The sequence below is a fragment of the Bos grunniens genome, chromosome 12 (assembly GCF_055505025.1).
Source record: "Bos grunniens cultivar Pamir isolate PY7600 chromosome 12, Bosgru_T2T1.0, whole genome shotgun sequence".
Lineage (NCBI taxonomy): Eukaryota > Metazoa > Chordata > Mammalia > Artiodactyla > Bovidae > Bos > Bos grunniens.
This window is the reverse complement of record NC_141176.1, coordinates 83,092,970-83,108,340: the sequence shown is the minus strand read 5'-3', so window position 1 is coordinate 83,108,340 and position 15,371 is coordinate 83,092,970. Positions and strand designations below refer to the sequence as shown.

Genomic DNA, 15,371 nt, shown 5'->3' with positions numbered 1-15,371 from the left:
AACATAGACAAAATGTATTTCCCCCTTACAAAAAGGTAGAACAATATATAAACTTCTCAGCTTCTTTCTTTTTTCACTTTTCATTATATCCTAGACATCTCTATACACACCAGTATGATGAGCTTTTCCTCATTGTCTTTTACAACTGCATTATATTGTATTTTGTAGATAATCCCATTGTTATTTAACCAGTCCCCTACGACCAGGCACTTGCATTGTTCCCAGCCTTTCACTATGTATTATAAGCAATGATACCCTAATATATCACAGCGTCGGACATGACTGAAGCAACTTAGCACACTTAGCACACATCCTAACGTATGCTGATGCATCTGTAGGGTAGATGCCTAGAACTGACAATGCTAGATCAAAGGGTGTGGCAGACAGAATAAGGGGCCCCCAAACCTCATGAGGGGCGGACAACCTCATCTCAAGAAACTGAACACATTACCTTACATTCAAAAGGAACTTTACAACTATGACTAAATAGGAACCTCCTTACGTCTGTCCCGACTTACCTGGGTGAGCTGGATGTAATCACAGTGATCTTTACAAGAAGGAGCCAGGTCAGTGAGGAGGAAAGCTGCTATATGACTGTCTTTGAAGATGGGGGAAGGGGCCATGAACCTAGAAATACAGATGGCCTCTAGAGACTAGAAAAGGGCAGTTCAGTTCAGTCGCTCAGTCGTGTCTGACTCTATGTGACCCCATGGACTGCAGCACACCAGGCTTCCCTGAACATTACCAACTCCCAGAGCTTGCTCAAACTCTTGTCCATCAAGTCAGTGATGCCATCCAACCATCCCATCCTCTGTTGTCCCCTTCTCCTCTCACCTTCAATCTTTCCCAGCATCAGGGTCTTTTCCAATGAGTCAGTTTTTCGCATCAGGCCCAAGTACTGGAGTTTCAGCTTCAGCATCAGTCCTTCCAATGAATATTCTGGACTGATTTCCTCTAGGATGCACTGGTTGGATCTCCTTGCAGTCCAAGGCACTCTCAAGAGTCTTCTCCAATACCACAGTTCAAAAGCGTCAATTCTTCGGTGCTCAGCTTTCTTTATAGTCCAACTCTCACATCCATACATGACTACTGGAAAAAACACAGTCTGAACTATGCGGACCTTTGTTGGCAAAGTAATGTCTTTGCTTTTAAGCATGCTGTCTAGGTTGGTCATAACTTTTCTTCCAAGGAGCAAGCATCTTTTAATTTCATGGCTGCAGGCACCATCTGCAGTGATTTTGGAACCCAAAGAAGTAGTCTGTCACTTTTTCCATTGTTTCCCCATCTATTTCCCATGAAGTGATGGGACTGGATGCCATGATCTTAGTTTTCTGAATGTTGAGTTTTAAGCCAACTTTTTCACTCTCCTCTTTCACTTTCATCAAGAGTCTCTTTAGTTTTCTTCGCTTTCTGCCATAAGGGTGGTGTCATCTGCATATCTGAGGTTATTGATATTTCTCCTGGCAATCGTGATTCCAGCTTGTGCTTCCTCCAGCCCAGCATTTCTCATATAAGTTATGTACTCTGCATATAAGTTAAATAATCAGGGTGACAATATACAGCCTAGACGTACTCCTTTCCTGATTTGAAACCAGTCTGTTGTTCCATATCCAGTTCTAACTGTTGCTTCTTGACCACCATACAGATTTCTTAGTAGGCAGGTCAGGTGGTCTGGTATTCCCATCTCTTTAAGAATTTTCCAGTTTGTTGTGATCCACAGTCAAAGGATTTGGCATAATCAATAGAGCAGAAGTAGATGTTTTTCTGGAACTCTCTTGCTTTTTCAATGATCCAACAGATGTTAACAATTTGATCTCTGGTTCCTCTGCCTTTTCTAAAACCAGCTTGAACATCTGGAAGTTCACAGTTCATGTACTGTTGAAGCCTGGCTTGGAGAATTTTCAGCATTATCTTGCTAGTGTATGAGATGAGTGCAATTGTGCAGCAGTTTGAACATTCTTTGGCATTGCCTTTGGACTGGAATGAAAACTGACTTTTTCCAGACCTGTGGCCACTGCTGCATTTTCCAAATTTGCCAGCATATTGAGTGCAGCACTTTCAGAGCATCATCTTTTAGGATTTGAAACAGCTCAAAAGGACAGGGAAAAAAATACTCTCTAGACACTCCAGAAAGAACATAACCTTACAGACCCATTTTACATTTATGACCTCCAGAATTGAAAAATAAGAAATCTGTGCTATTTTAAGCCACTAAGTTTGTGATATTTTGTTCCAGTAGCAATCAGAAACTAATACAAAGGGTAGATACGATGCAAATTTTCCACAAGTTAACAAATCCCCTTCCATAAAGTTTGCACTTTTTTGTACTTTTACAAGCAATGTGCCTATTTTTCAACTATGTCTCCAACAAAATGTGGTATCTAACTTTTGAAGTTTTGCCCATAGAGTAGGTGAGAAATGATTTATCTCAATAGTTCTAGTTCTCCAGTGAGGCTGATATATATGATATCTTTTGCTGAAACTATCTGTTAAAATATTTTCAGCCTATCAACAAAGCAGAAACATACTGACACAGAGAACAGACATGTAGTTGCCAAGGCGTGGGGGGAGGTGGGCGGAGAGATGAACTGGCAGTTTGGGGTTGTGTGTATATGTGTACTCAGTTCATGTACGACTCTTTGCAACCCCATGGGCTGTAGCCCACCAGTCTCCTCGGTTCATGGAATTTTCCAGGCAAGAATACTGGAGTAGGTTGCCATTTCCTTCTCCAGGGACTCTTCCCAACCCAGGGAACGAACCCGCATCTCCTGCACTGGCAGGCAGATTCTTAACCACTGTACTACCTGTGAAGTCCCATTTGCGGTTAGTAGATACAACAACGATTTCATATAGAATGGATGGATATGGTCCTACTGTGTAATAGTACAGGGAACTATATCCAAAATCCTGGGAGGAACCCTAACAGAAAAGAATACAAAAAATAACATATATATATATGTATAACTGAGTCACTTTGCTGTACAGCAGAAATTGACACACTGTAAATCAACTGCACTTCAATAAAAACTTTTAAAATGAAATAAAATCTTTCCTAATTTTTTTTCCTGTGTTATTACTTTGTTTTTAGTTTTTTCTCCTAAAAATTTCTATTTCATGGGTCTTACTTCTTTATAATATGAATTACAGATATTTTTCCCACTTGGTCATTTTTCTTTTTACACTGCTGATGATTATTTATTGTCATGCTTAAGTCTTTATTATTTGAACTTATTTTTACTTAATGTTCAAAGTTTTCCTCTTATATGTGTTGCATATTCAAAAAACTTCAGCATGGCCTGTTTCAGTATTATCAATAATCCAGTAAGACTGCTTCCTAATCTCAAGGGCCAAATGTAGTGGTTAACTTGTTTTTCTTTCTTATTTCTGCACTGCTGCTGCTGCTGCTAAGTCGCTTCAGTCATATCCGACTCTGTGAGACCCCACAGACGCCAGCCCACCAGACTCCCCCGTCCCTGGGATTCTCCAGGCAAGAACACTGGAGTGGGTTGCCATTTCCTTCTCCAATGCATGAAAGTGAAAAGTGAAAGTGAAGTCACTCAGTCGTGTCAAACTCTTAGCGACCCCATGGACTGCAGCCTACCAGGCTCCTCTGTCCATGGGATTTTCCAGGCAAGAGTACTGGAGTGGGATGCCATTGCCTTCTATTTCTGTACAGATACTTCAAATGGAGGAAAATACCAGTGTGAGAAAGACACAGAAGATGGCAAAATAAAATTCTAGGTAATGTAACACAATTTTAGCAAACTTTACTGCTTTACTTAAATTCATGAAAATAATTTAAAAATCCATAAATTTGCTGAGAATTACAAATTATTACATGAATACATTTTTTATCCCACATGTATTCTTCTGAATTTCATTTTTGAGAAATCTATACCTGTGTTTATAGCAGGACATTCTTTCTCTTTTTTTAAAGTTTAAGCTATTTTTTTACATTTTTTAATATTCTTTTCTACTATTGTTCATCACAGAATATTGAATACAGTTCCCTGTGCTATACATTAGGATCTTGTCATTTAAGGCATTCTTTTAATTAAAACGTATTACAATGAAGCAACAACACCTGAGTTACTACTAATTAGGATAGAAATTCAAGCAACTCAAAATATGGGAGCTAAATAACTTAGGTAATTTTGCACAAAAACTATTTTGTTTACAATTTAAACATTGTGCTTACTTTTTAAACAATTTTTACTTATTTGGTTGCCCAAGGTCTTAGTTGCAGCAGATGGGATTTAGCTCCCTGACCAGGGATTAACCCTGGGTCCCCTGCATCAGGGGTGTGGAGTCCCAACCACTGAACCACTAGGGAAGTTCCTTATGTTTTCTTTTCATACAAAGTTACTTTCAAACTTAAGGTTTCCAAAGAGTGTTGATATAGTTGTGGGGATTTTTTAAATCATTTGCAAATGCTATTTGATGATAAAGTTATATAGCTACGTATGAAAAAAAAAAAAAAAAGCCCTTTTTATGGTTCTTGGGAGTAAGCCTATGTAAGCCTTTGCACTGGGGCCCAATTTTACTACGGTCTACTGAATGTTGGCCACCAGGCACTGAGACTAGTAAAGGGGGGCTTGACCCAGAACACAACAAGCTGCATCGAGCATCTCATCCACTCCTGTGACGTCAATGGCCATAAAGTGACCCTGAAGTCTGTGACCGGCCCTTAGCAGATGCGCACTTCCAGCTGCCTTCCTGACATTTCCATTAGGATACCCCAAAAGAACTAAAATGTGAATTTTGATGCCCCTAAGCTGAATGCATCATCTCTTCCTCCAAAATCCACAGCTCCTTCTGAATTCTGTTGCAATCTGTGATCATTCTTTCATCTTTTGTCTCATCAATTTTATTTTGCACTGTTTTGCTTTTTCACACTAAATTAGCTGTCAAGCACTTTCTCTTTGAAGTACAATTTACAATGTTGTGTTAGCTTTGGCGTACAGCAAAGTGATTCAGATATATGTATATATGGTTTATAACTTCACAGGTTATTACAAAATACTGAATACAGTCCTCTGTGCTATCCAGTAGGTTCTTGTTCGTCTGTTTTATATAGTAGTCATGTGTATCTTTTAATCCCAAATTCCTAATTTATCCCTTTCCCCTCTTTCCTCTTTGGTAACCATTAAGTTTGTTTTCTGTATCTGTGATTTTTGAATCTTCCTATGAAATACATTTCAAAAGCATAACAGCTTACAATTATCACTATTTCTATAATATTTTAAAGTATTTTAATTGTGAGTTATTTGAAACATATATAAAGTATCGGAAAATTAAATGATACCTAAAGATATTACCATTTTGTATATTTTGTATATTTGTATATCACCTTTTTTTAAAAAAGGAAAGAATGTTACAGATTTTTTGCTCACGCTGATTGAACCCACACCCCCTCCCCCCCCCCCGCCCCCCGCACTGAAAGTACAGAGTCTTAACCACTGGATCACCAGGGAAGTTCCCACAACTGAAGTCTTACCTTACCTGTATACTCTTTATCTCCACAGAGATAACCACTAAGGTTTTTACTGGAGCATGCTGCTAAGTCACTTCAGTCGTGTCCGACTCTGTGCAACCCCATAGTCGGCAGCCCACCAGGCTCCCCCGTCCCTGGGATTCTCCAGGCAAGAACACTGGAGTGGGTTGCCATTTCCTTCTCCAATGCATGGAAGTGAAAAGTGAAAGTGAAGTCACTCAGTTGTGTCCAACTCTTCATGACCCCATGGACTGCAGCCTACCAGGCTCCTCCATCCATGGGATTTTCCAGGCAAGAGTACTGGAGTGGGGTGCCATTGCCTTCTCCGTTACTGGAATATAGTTGACTTCAAATGGAGTTGTAGTTTCAGCTGTACAGCAACTTGAATCAGTTATAAATATACATATATTCACTCTTTTTAAATTCTTTTCCCGTGTAGATCATTATAGAATTATCGAAAAGAGCTCCTGGTGCTATACAGTAGGTCCTTATTAATTATCTATTTTATATATAGTAGTGTATATGTCAATCCCAATCTCACAGTTTATCCCCTCACCCTGCCTCCCCACTGGTAACCGTAAGTTCAACCACTATCTTAAAGCTTTGTGTATTCTCCTCATGCATTTTTTGGCTTTCACATGTTGACTATCATGTTCTAGAAATTTATATGAATAATATACTGCATGTATCATTCTAAAAGCTACTTTTTTCACATATCTGTCTGAGATTCATGTTGATCATATACATGCAGTTCATTTACTTTAAATGCTGTATGGTGGCCCCTTGTATGAACAAACCACAGTTTATGTTCTCATTTTCCTATTGATTTACAGGATATTTCCTGCATACGCTATTACAAATAGTGATGTAATGAAATCCTTGAACATGTCTCCTTGCACAGATGTATAAAAATTTCTTTAAAGCAGACACATTTGTATCAGAACTTAGCTAGAACTTAAGTCATATGGCCACATCCACCTGCAAGAGAGAATGAGAAATGCAGTCTTTACTCTAGATGGCCATGTACCCAACAAAAAATTAGGGCTTCCATTTCCAAGGAAGAAGGAAAAAACAGATATTGGTATTGCGGAAAGCAACTAGCAACCAACAGCTGCTGCCATTTTAAGTATTTCCAAATCTCTTTGAAAACTTCAAAGAGGTCATTCCAATTTATATCCCCATCAACAATGAGTAAGAGTTCCAATTTCCCCACATGTTCTCCAATAACTTTGGCTATCAAATATATTAATTTACCAATCTGACTGATGTAAAATAGTATCTCCCTGTTGTTTCAATTTGCATTTCCTTGATTACTGTCAAGTATAAACACTATTAACCATTCTAGTTTCCTATTTTTTGAAATGACTATTTCATCATTTTTCTAATTGGTTACCTACAAATTTAAAAAAATTTTGGCTGCACTGGGCCTTCACTGCTGCAGTAGGGCTTCTCACTGCAGTGGTTTCTCTTCTTACAGACCGTGGGCTCTAAGGTGCATGGGCTCAGTAGTTGCGGTGCACAGGCTTGGCTGCCCCCCAGCATGTGGAAACTTCCCAGACCAGGGATCAAACCTGTGTCCCTGCATTGGCAGAAGGACTCCTGACCACTGGAGCACCACGGAGGCCCACCTACACACCCTTTACTGCAGGGATCTACACATATTCTTGATATTTATTTGCTTTGAAAATAATTTCAACCAATCTTTGGTGTGAGTATTCCATTTTTAAATGGTTATCTTCTATTATGAGAAAATTTTAACTTTAAGGTAGCTATTGCAGAGACTGCAAGTTGTCCACCAAAATTCACTGTCTCTCTCTTCCACAATGACAATGGGGGCCAGATATGTCTACTCAGTTAAGCTGTATTTCCCAGCCTCCCTTGCAGCTTGGTGACTAAGTTGCCAACACTGGAATGTACCTGGTAGTAATGTATCTGCTGCTGGGGAGCAGCCTTAAAAATAATGCATGTTTTTGATCACTTGTCTCTTCAACTTCCTTGACACTGTCGTGCTGAAGTTAAAATCTAGACCAACACTGCAAGCTATATGTTGAGCTACCCAACTAGTCTAGGTCTCCAAGAGGGCTTCATAGAACAAAGCCTATAAACCTACCCTGAACCATTAGATCAAAGAGAAATTAATTTGTCTTATTTGCTGCTGCATTTGGGGTATCTTTTTTTTTTTTAACAGATACCTGGTCAAATATGCCAAATACGTTTAAGAAGGATTTCTTAGATAACAAACCATAACAAATCAATGTGCTGTGCTCTGCTTAGTTGCTCAGTTGTATCCAGCTCTTTGCACTCCCGTGGACTGTAGCCCGCCAGGCTCCTCTGTCCATGGGCTTTTCCAGGCAAGACTACTGGAGTGGGTTGCCATGCCTTCCTCTGGGGGATCTTCCCAACCCAGCGGGGATCGACCCAGGTCTCCCTCATTGCAGGAAGATTCTTTACCAACTGAGCCACCAAGGAAGCCCTACAAACCAATAGCAATTATATTAGGCTGATTATTCTTTGTATACAATATAAAGTTCCTTTTTATAAATAAGAAAAATTCTTCCTGAGTTTTTAAAATAAATTTTAAGTTTTGTTTTTCAAATACAGGCTTTCATACTGAAATGTGGTTTGTGAACAGGTGAGGTAAGGACTTATAGTTTCATATGAGATTGGCCGATTGTTTCAGCACTGCTTATTGAATCATCCCACTGATTTATAATCACCTCTGTTATTTACCAAATTAGCAGAGACACGTGATGATCTTCTGTTCCACTGATCTGTGCTTATAACTTTGTGCCACTGTCACACTGCTATGATTACTAAAACTTTATACTAAATCTTAATAGTCAAGTAGACAAATCCCTCACTGTTTTTCAAACTTATCCTGGCAGTTCTTGACATTTTACTCTTCCATCTAAATTTTAACATTCATCTATCAAATTATACACACACACGCACATATACAACTATTAGGATTTATGATACAGATGCACTGAATTCATGAACTAACAGAGTAAGAAATCACATCATTACAAAGCTGAGTCTTCCCACTCATGAGCATGTTACATCTCTGTAGTACATACATCTTTATAATTTTCTCCATAAAGATCTTCAACATCTTTTGTTGGATATATTCCAAGGCCCCTTAGGTTTTGGGCCATTTCATATGGCATTTTTTTTTTATGGCATTTTTTTTTAACTGCATGTTCAACTTTGTCTGTTGTTGGCATGTGGGAATATTGTCGGTCTTTTTAATACTTGGATTTAATACTTTGGACTTCCCTAGTGGCTCAGATGGTAAAGCGTCTGCCTACAATGCAGGAGACCCAGATTCAATCCCTAGGTAGGGAAGATCTCCTGGAGAAGGAAATGGCAACCCACTCCAGTATTCTTGCCTGGAAAATCCCATGGACGGAGGAGCCAGGTAGGCTACAGTCCATGGGGTCACAAAAAGTCAGAGCGACTTCAACAACTGAGCAACTTCACTTTCTTCTTTTCTTTAATACTTATGCTATAATCTACAATTTTTCAAAATTCTCATTAATTTTAATGTTTTTGGTTTTTGTTCTTGACACACCAAGCAGCTTGTGTGGAATCTTAGTTTCCAGATCAGACATTGAAACTGCGCCCTCAGCAGTGAAAGCACAGAATTCCTAACCACTGGACCACCAGGGATTCCCTTATGTTTTGGTCTTATTAGATATTCTATGTAGGTAATCATGGTGAATAATAACAACTTTAATTTTCTTATTTAGTCTTCAAGTTTTTCATTCCTTTTGCTTTTCTTATTGCCCTGGATAGACTCTTCAGTAAAATGTGGAACAGAATTTAGATAAGCATCCTAGTCTTGTTCCTGACTTAAAGAGAAACACTTTCTAATGCTTCTTTGTCATGTTAACAGAATTCTTTAATTGTTCCTACTTAGTAAACTTATAAGTATGTTTTAAATTTCATCAAAACTTTTTTCTGAATCTTTTAAGATGATTACATCATTTTCTTCCTCTAATGTTTGTGGTAGATTATAGCCTTCAATTTTTTAATGGAAGACCATCCTTGAATTCCTGCAATAAATCCTCTTTAACTAAGATAGTGGTTTTTATTTATTTTTTTTAAGATAGTGGTTTTTAGACATGACATATTCGATCTGCTCATGCTTTATTTAGGATTTTTCCATTATAAACAAAGTGAAACCAGACCATAATTCTTATAATCCCTGTTAAATTTTACTACCCTCATCAAATGAGTTGGGAAACTTGCCTTATTTTTTAAATTTTTATTAAAACTGCTGGCATAAAATGGGAGTTTCCTGTTTCTTGAAAGTTAAAAATCATCATGAGCCTTTAAAGGTTTAAAAGCATCATCAGCCTGGTGTGTTCCACTATGGTGCAGGCATGCATGCTAAGTCATTTCAGTCATGTCTGACTCTTTAGCCTACCAGGCTCCTCTGTCCATGGGATTCTCCAGCCAAGAATACTGGAGTGGGTTGCTGTGCCCTCCTTCAGGGGATCTTCTCAACCAAGGGATGGAACTCATCTCTTACATCTCCTGCAATGGCAGGTAAGTTCTTTACCAGGAGTGCCACCTGGGAACCACCCCCACCATCCACTATGGAAATTTTTAAGTAAATAATTACATTTAATAGTTGTATGCTCTTCTCTTTCTTCTTAAAGCAATGAATCAGATAAAGAATAGATGAGGCTGCAGTACCATGTTGAACAGACTGGTGAGAACTGGTGAGAACTGACATCATTACCTTGTTTCCAATCTCAAGGGGAAAGGTGTTCAGTCTTTTCCTTTGAGTATTATATTAGCTGCGGTTTTTTTATAATTTTTAAAATGTATAATTATTTTGGTTGTGCTGGGTCTTTGTTGCTGCACAGGCTTTTCTCTAGTCACAGCAAGCGGGGGTTACTCTTCATTGCATTGCGCAGGCTTCTTATTGCAGTGGCTTCTTTTGTTGCGGACCACAGGCACCGAGTTTCAGTAGTTGCGACACGTGGGCTCAATAGCTGCGGTTCCCAGGCTCTAGAGCACAGGCTCAACAGTTGCAGCCAAAGGCTGAGTTGCTCCGTGGCACATGGGATCTTCCTCGATCAGGGATCGAACTCAAGTATCCTGCATTGGTGGGCTGCGGAGTCTTTAACCCTGAGCCACGGGGAAAGCCCCTAGCTGTGGTTTTTTTTATAGCTGTCTTTATCTAGTTGATTGGAGAAGGAAATGGCAACCCACTCCAGTGTTCTTGCCTGGAGAATCCCAGGGATGGCAGAGCCTGGTGGGCTGCTGTCTATGGGGTCACACAGAGTCGGACACAACTGAAGCGACTTAGCAGCAGAATCTAGTTGAGAAAGACGCCTCCTAAATTTACTGAGAATGTTTATCATGAACTACTCTTATTTATTTTCTACACTATATTCTCTCAGTTGTGTTCCCATGATGTTTTAAACACCCAACACTAGTCATTATCATTATTATTTTATGCATGCAATAACTGTTTTGGTGTTCCCACATATTGATCATCAACTTCTTTATGCACCATTTCTTCTTGCCATCTACTGTTTTCCTTTGAGGTTTAACAGACTCCTTCTTCCTGTACCTCTTACAACTTTTATTATGATTATCCAAGATGAGTGGTAAATTTCCACACTTTTTTGTCTAAAAGTATTTTTTTAAGCCCACACTTTTAAATAAGAGCTTCGCTGGGTATATGGCATTCTGAGTTATAGCTATTTTCTCTTGGCCCTCTCAAAATATTATTTCTTTATCTTCAGATGTGTCTTGTTAATGTTGAAAAGTATGCCGTTAACTTAAATGCTGTTTCTTTGTATATAATCTTTTACAGTTTCTGATGTTATCTTGCTCATCTTTGAAGACTCTAAAAGAATTTATTGGCATTTCTTTTAAGGTACATGCTATCCTTTATAGTATTTAGTCATTCCCCGTGCTTTAGTATTACTTACCTCCTACTGTTTAGGGCTTTCCTCATAGCTCAGTTGATAAAGAATCTCCCTGCAATGCAGGAGACCCAGATTCAATTCTTAGGTCGGGAAGATCCCCTAGAGAAATGGCAACCCATGCCAGTATTCTTGCCTGGAGAATCCCATGGACAGAGGAGCCTGGCGGGCTACAGTCCATGGGGTCACAAGAGTCGAACACAACTTAGTGACTAAACCACCACCACCACCTCATATTGTTTAGTCATTTTACACAATTGCCTTGACTTCCCCATTAGAGAGCAAACTACCTGATGGTGTATAAAAGGCTATGCATCTTTTCCTATGAAGAAGCACCATGCTCTCTTGTGGAATGGGGAGTGGTACAATTGAAAAAAAAAAAAAAAGACATAGATCAAAATGCCTTATCTGAGTTAGTAACAAAGGCCTGTTTCAGGGAGTGCCTAGATATCAATTTGTTGACAACTGGCTAATGTTTAAGTATAAACAGCAAGTGAGTACATTATCTATGTATTGACCATTATGTGCACAATTTATTGTTTGGCTTTCAATGGATGACAGGCATTCTTACTAAAAATTGTTTAAACATCAAAAAGGTATTCACTAAGTTCAGCAAAGTTTTCATCTGCCAATATGGTCATTTACAGTGTGTATATAGATCTGCCTCTGAGTGAATAGTTGGGGAATAGTCCCAACTATTTCCTAAATGTACAGTCTAAGCTGCTTTCATCACTGGCATTCAGACACAGCTGAGCAATTTTTGAAAGAACAGGAAAACCACCACTAGAAATCTATCTACATGGAAGACTGAGAAGACTCCTGGAAGTAAACTTACTATCTTGAGCAAAGAGAAGATTAGGTAGCTTGATCTTGAAACAAAGTCTTGGTGCTCAGAGGAGATGAGTAATTGTGAATGTACCATAGTTGTTGAGACTGGTCAGGATTCTTAGCTCAGACTACTGTGGATTCAAATCTAGCTTCTAAGGAGACAGAGGGCTGTAAACACAAAGGGGAAATACCTTTTTCTATTAAAACCATTGACAGAACACACTGCAGATCATTCTGGAACCCTCTGACAGAGTGTATCACAGGTAATCAACAATGAACACTGCAGAGGACTGGCCTCTCCACATTGCCAGTGCATTCCTCACCAACTGTATCCCAAAGAATGCACACAGAAGAGCCTGACAAGACGGGCAACACCCGGCAAAACTAGCAACCAAAATGCATGAAAAACCCCACGGGAGGTAAATCATCAGAGAGCTGAGAGAAAACACAGAATACTTTCAGCTACTAAATCTGGCAGCTTACCAGGTTTGTTATTGAAAATACCTACAGTACCTCTTGAGCACCCTAGAAACATTTGGATGGAATTTTACCAGGTGCATACAGCACAAGGAGCAGGGAGAACTTAACAGTAAGGTCAGACACAACTGAAGTGACTTAGCGTGCATACACGCGACAGAAGCGCAAAGCCTCAAATTGAGAATGTTAAGAGACTACTATTCGGGAAAGTCAATTTGTAACCTACTCCTCAAATTTGCAATGCAGTTGATTTTTCTGAATGACACTCACAATGATATGATATTTTAAAATGAAGACATTTCTGATTTCATGAAAACATTTGACTATTTTAATAACTAAAAATGCCTACTCTTTCCTGCAGCTTACACATTTTAACAGCTAGAAACCCTTCATGGATGACAGCCTTGTCATCAGGAAGGAGTTTGCATGACTCAATGAATCTATGAGCCATGCCCTGCAGGACCACCCAGGCAGACAGGTCATAATGGAGTGTTATGACAAAACGTGGTCCCCTGGAGAAGAGAAGAGCAAACCATTCAAGTAGCCTTGCCTCGAGAACTCCATGAACAGTATGAAAAGGCAGAAAGATATGACTCCGGGAGCAAACTTCGGGAGATAATGAAGGACAGGGAAGCCTGGCAAGCTGCAGTCCATGGGGTCACAAAGAGTTGGATACAACTTACAACAGCTAGAAACAGAAGGCCCAAGAAATCTTTCACAGAACGACAACCAAGATGAAAAATGTCATCCAAGGAACCAAAGTACATAAGTTAACTCTAAAGTGAAATCCAATTTCAAAATGGTATTTTTCATTTTACTATAAAATGATCCATTGGACTTACCTTCCTTAGAGGTTCTCAGATTATGTTAGGGCAACACCTTTTTCCAGGTTTCCTAGGTAAGAGAATGAATACAAAAACTGAAATGATTTACTAGCCCATATCTCAAGTTAAAGCCCAGATCTCATCTCTCCTACCGGTTTTTTGTGTGTTTTTTTTTTTTTTTGCCAGAAGCAGCACTTTCTTTCCAACTGAGAGGGTGGTGGGAGGGTGTCATAGCAAAATGTTACAGCAGCAGAAACTTTGAATAGGAGGAGGCTGAGAGGAGAAGACAGAAAAGGTGACTCCAAAATACTGCATTGAGTATTAACCCTGAACCAAACATACTCTGCAGAGCATCTGAACTTCTTTCTTTCGTGGAGGAGACAAAAGCATTTCTAGACGGGATTGAGCACAGACTCAAAGGGAGCAGGCTAAGAAAGGGAGAGGGCTCCAGGAGGTGCCCAGTCATCTCCGAACAGTTTTCTTTCTACAATTCCGCAGCCAAAAATAACCCAACTCAAGTGAAACGTGGCTGCGCCAAGTACTTTAGGTATCAGTGAAATTTCCTCCCCTTCTTTATGAATTTGCATTATTTATAAGACACTTGACACATGTTTAAACACTTAACATAGCTCCTCTGTTTCAGGAAATATGGCTTGTTCAGCTGAGGGGAGGAAAAAAGCATATAATGAGGGAGTTAACAAGGGCTGATATTTTTTTTACAACATTCTTTAAAAACTGCAAAACCTCTTTAAACACCAGGAACAGCTTAAATAATTCACTCTAGGCCTGCGGGGCCCATGCGGACGGTTCCCTCTCTGGCCACGTTCTCCCCCGGGTTTCGGCCTGGACGGTGGCCCCGATGGCAGCCCGGAGCGGACATTGTGTGGCCTTGAGACGTCCTGGCCGCCTTGCCCCCGCCCCCCCCCACCCCCGGTGTTGAGGGCCCACGGTTGCTCAGGACTCCATGGAGAGATCAGACCCCGGAAGATGGGCCCGCGCCCTTTGACCTTGGACGCACAGCACGCCGGGAGCAGGCGGAAGTGGGCCGCGAGCGGCCAGTCGCGGCCTGGACGGGGGAGGGGGCGTTCCAGGGGTGGCTGAGGGAGGCAAACGGTACCTGAGGTGCTCTGTCGCCGGCCTCACGCCGGGGACCGTTCTAACCCCTGTGGAGGCCCCGGGAGGCCATGGCCCCGGGCCTTCAGTTCTCCTCGGCTTCCCCCTCAGCGGGCGGGAAAGGGCGCCCTACGGGGGAAGGGAGGCCCTGCGGCCGCCTGTCGGCCGGCTCGGCGGACCCCTGGCCTTGGTGGCCGCCGTGGTGCGCGGGGAAGGTGGACGCGAGCGGCGTCTTCCCGAGTCCCAGCACGCCCGGGGCCGGGAGCTGGGAAGCGGGGCCTGCGGACCCGACCAGAAAGAAGGAGGGTGAACCGCGGCCGCCGAGCGCCGCCTGGACTGCGCCGGCTGCGGGGGCGGAGGGGCGCACCTGCTTCCCGCCCACCTGGGCCCCGGGGCTGCTGCCGCCGCTCGCGGGCAGTCCTCGCGGAGGTCGCGGGGGCCTGAACCCGGAGCCTTGCAGTCCTCGAGTGCTGCCCTGCCTGGGGTGGGGGGCGACCCGGGTACCCTCGACTCCCTCTCTCGGCTCCCCAGGGCCGACAGAGTTGGACGCTCTCAAGGAGGGAATCTCAATACAGGAATTCCTCCTGCTTTGCTCGCAGAGTTGAAAGCCCCGGAGGCCGTCGGTTCTGCAAAGAGGAGCAGTCGGGCGCGGGCGAGCAAGCAGCTGATGAAAATAATTGTCCTCGCACA

The 15,371-nt window shown here is 41.4% G+C and overlaps 1 protein-coding gene across 19 annotated transcripts in view; it reads right to left on the bottom strand.

Moving 5' to 3' along the window:
• The window catches only part of PCCA (propionyl-CoA carboxylase subunit alpha), a 420,374-nt gene extending 405,222 nt beyond the window's left edge, over positions 1 to 15,152 (bottom strand). For 6 of the 19 annotated variants that reach the window (XM_086330458.1, XM_086330468.1, XM_086330479.1 and 3 more), the window contains exons 1-2: positions 14,686 to 15,107; positions 13,587 to 13,638 (exon numbers count right to left, since the gene is read on the bottom strand). The gene's annotated coding sequence lies outside the window, so the exon portion shown is untranslated. Of the gene's footprint in view, positions 1 to 13,586; positions 13,639 to 14,312; positions 14,616 to 14,685 lie in introns of those variants that run through there. The other 13 variants (XM_086330462.1, XM_086330475.1, XM_086330487.1 and 10 more) reach the window with 4 other exon arrangements.
• Positions 15,153 to 15,371: the final 219 nt, after the last annotated feature.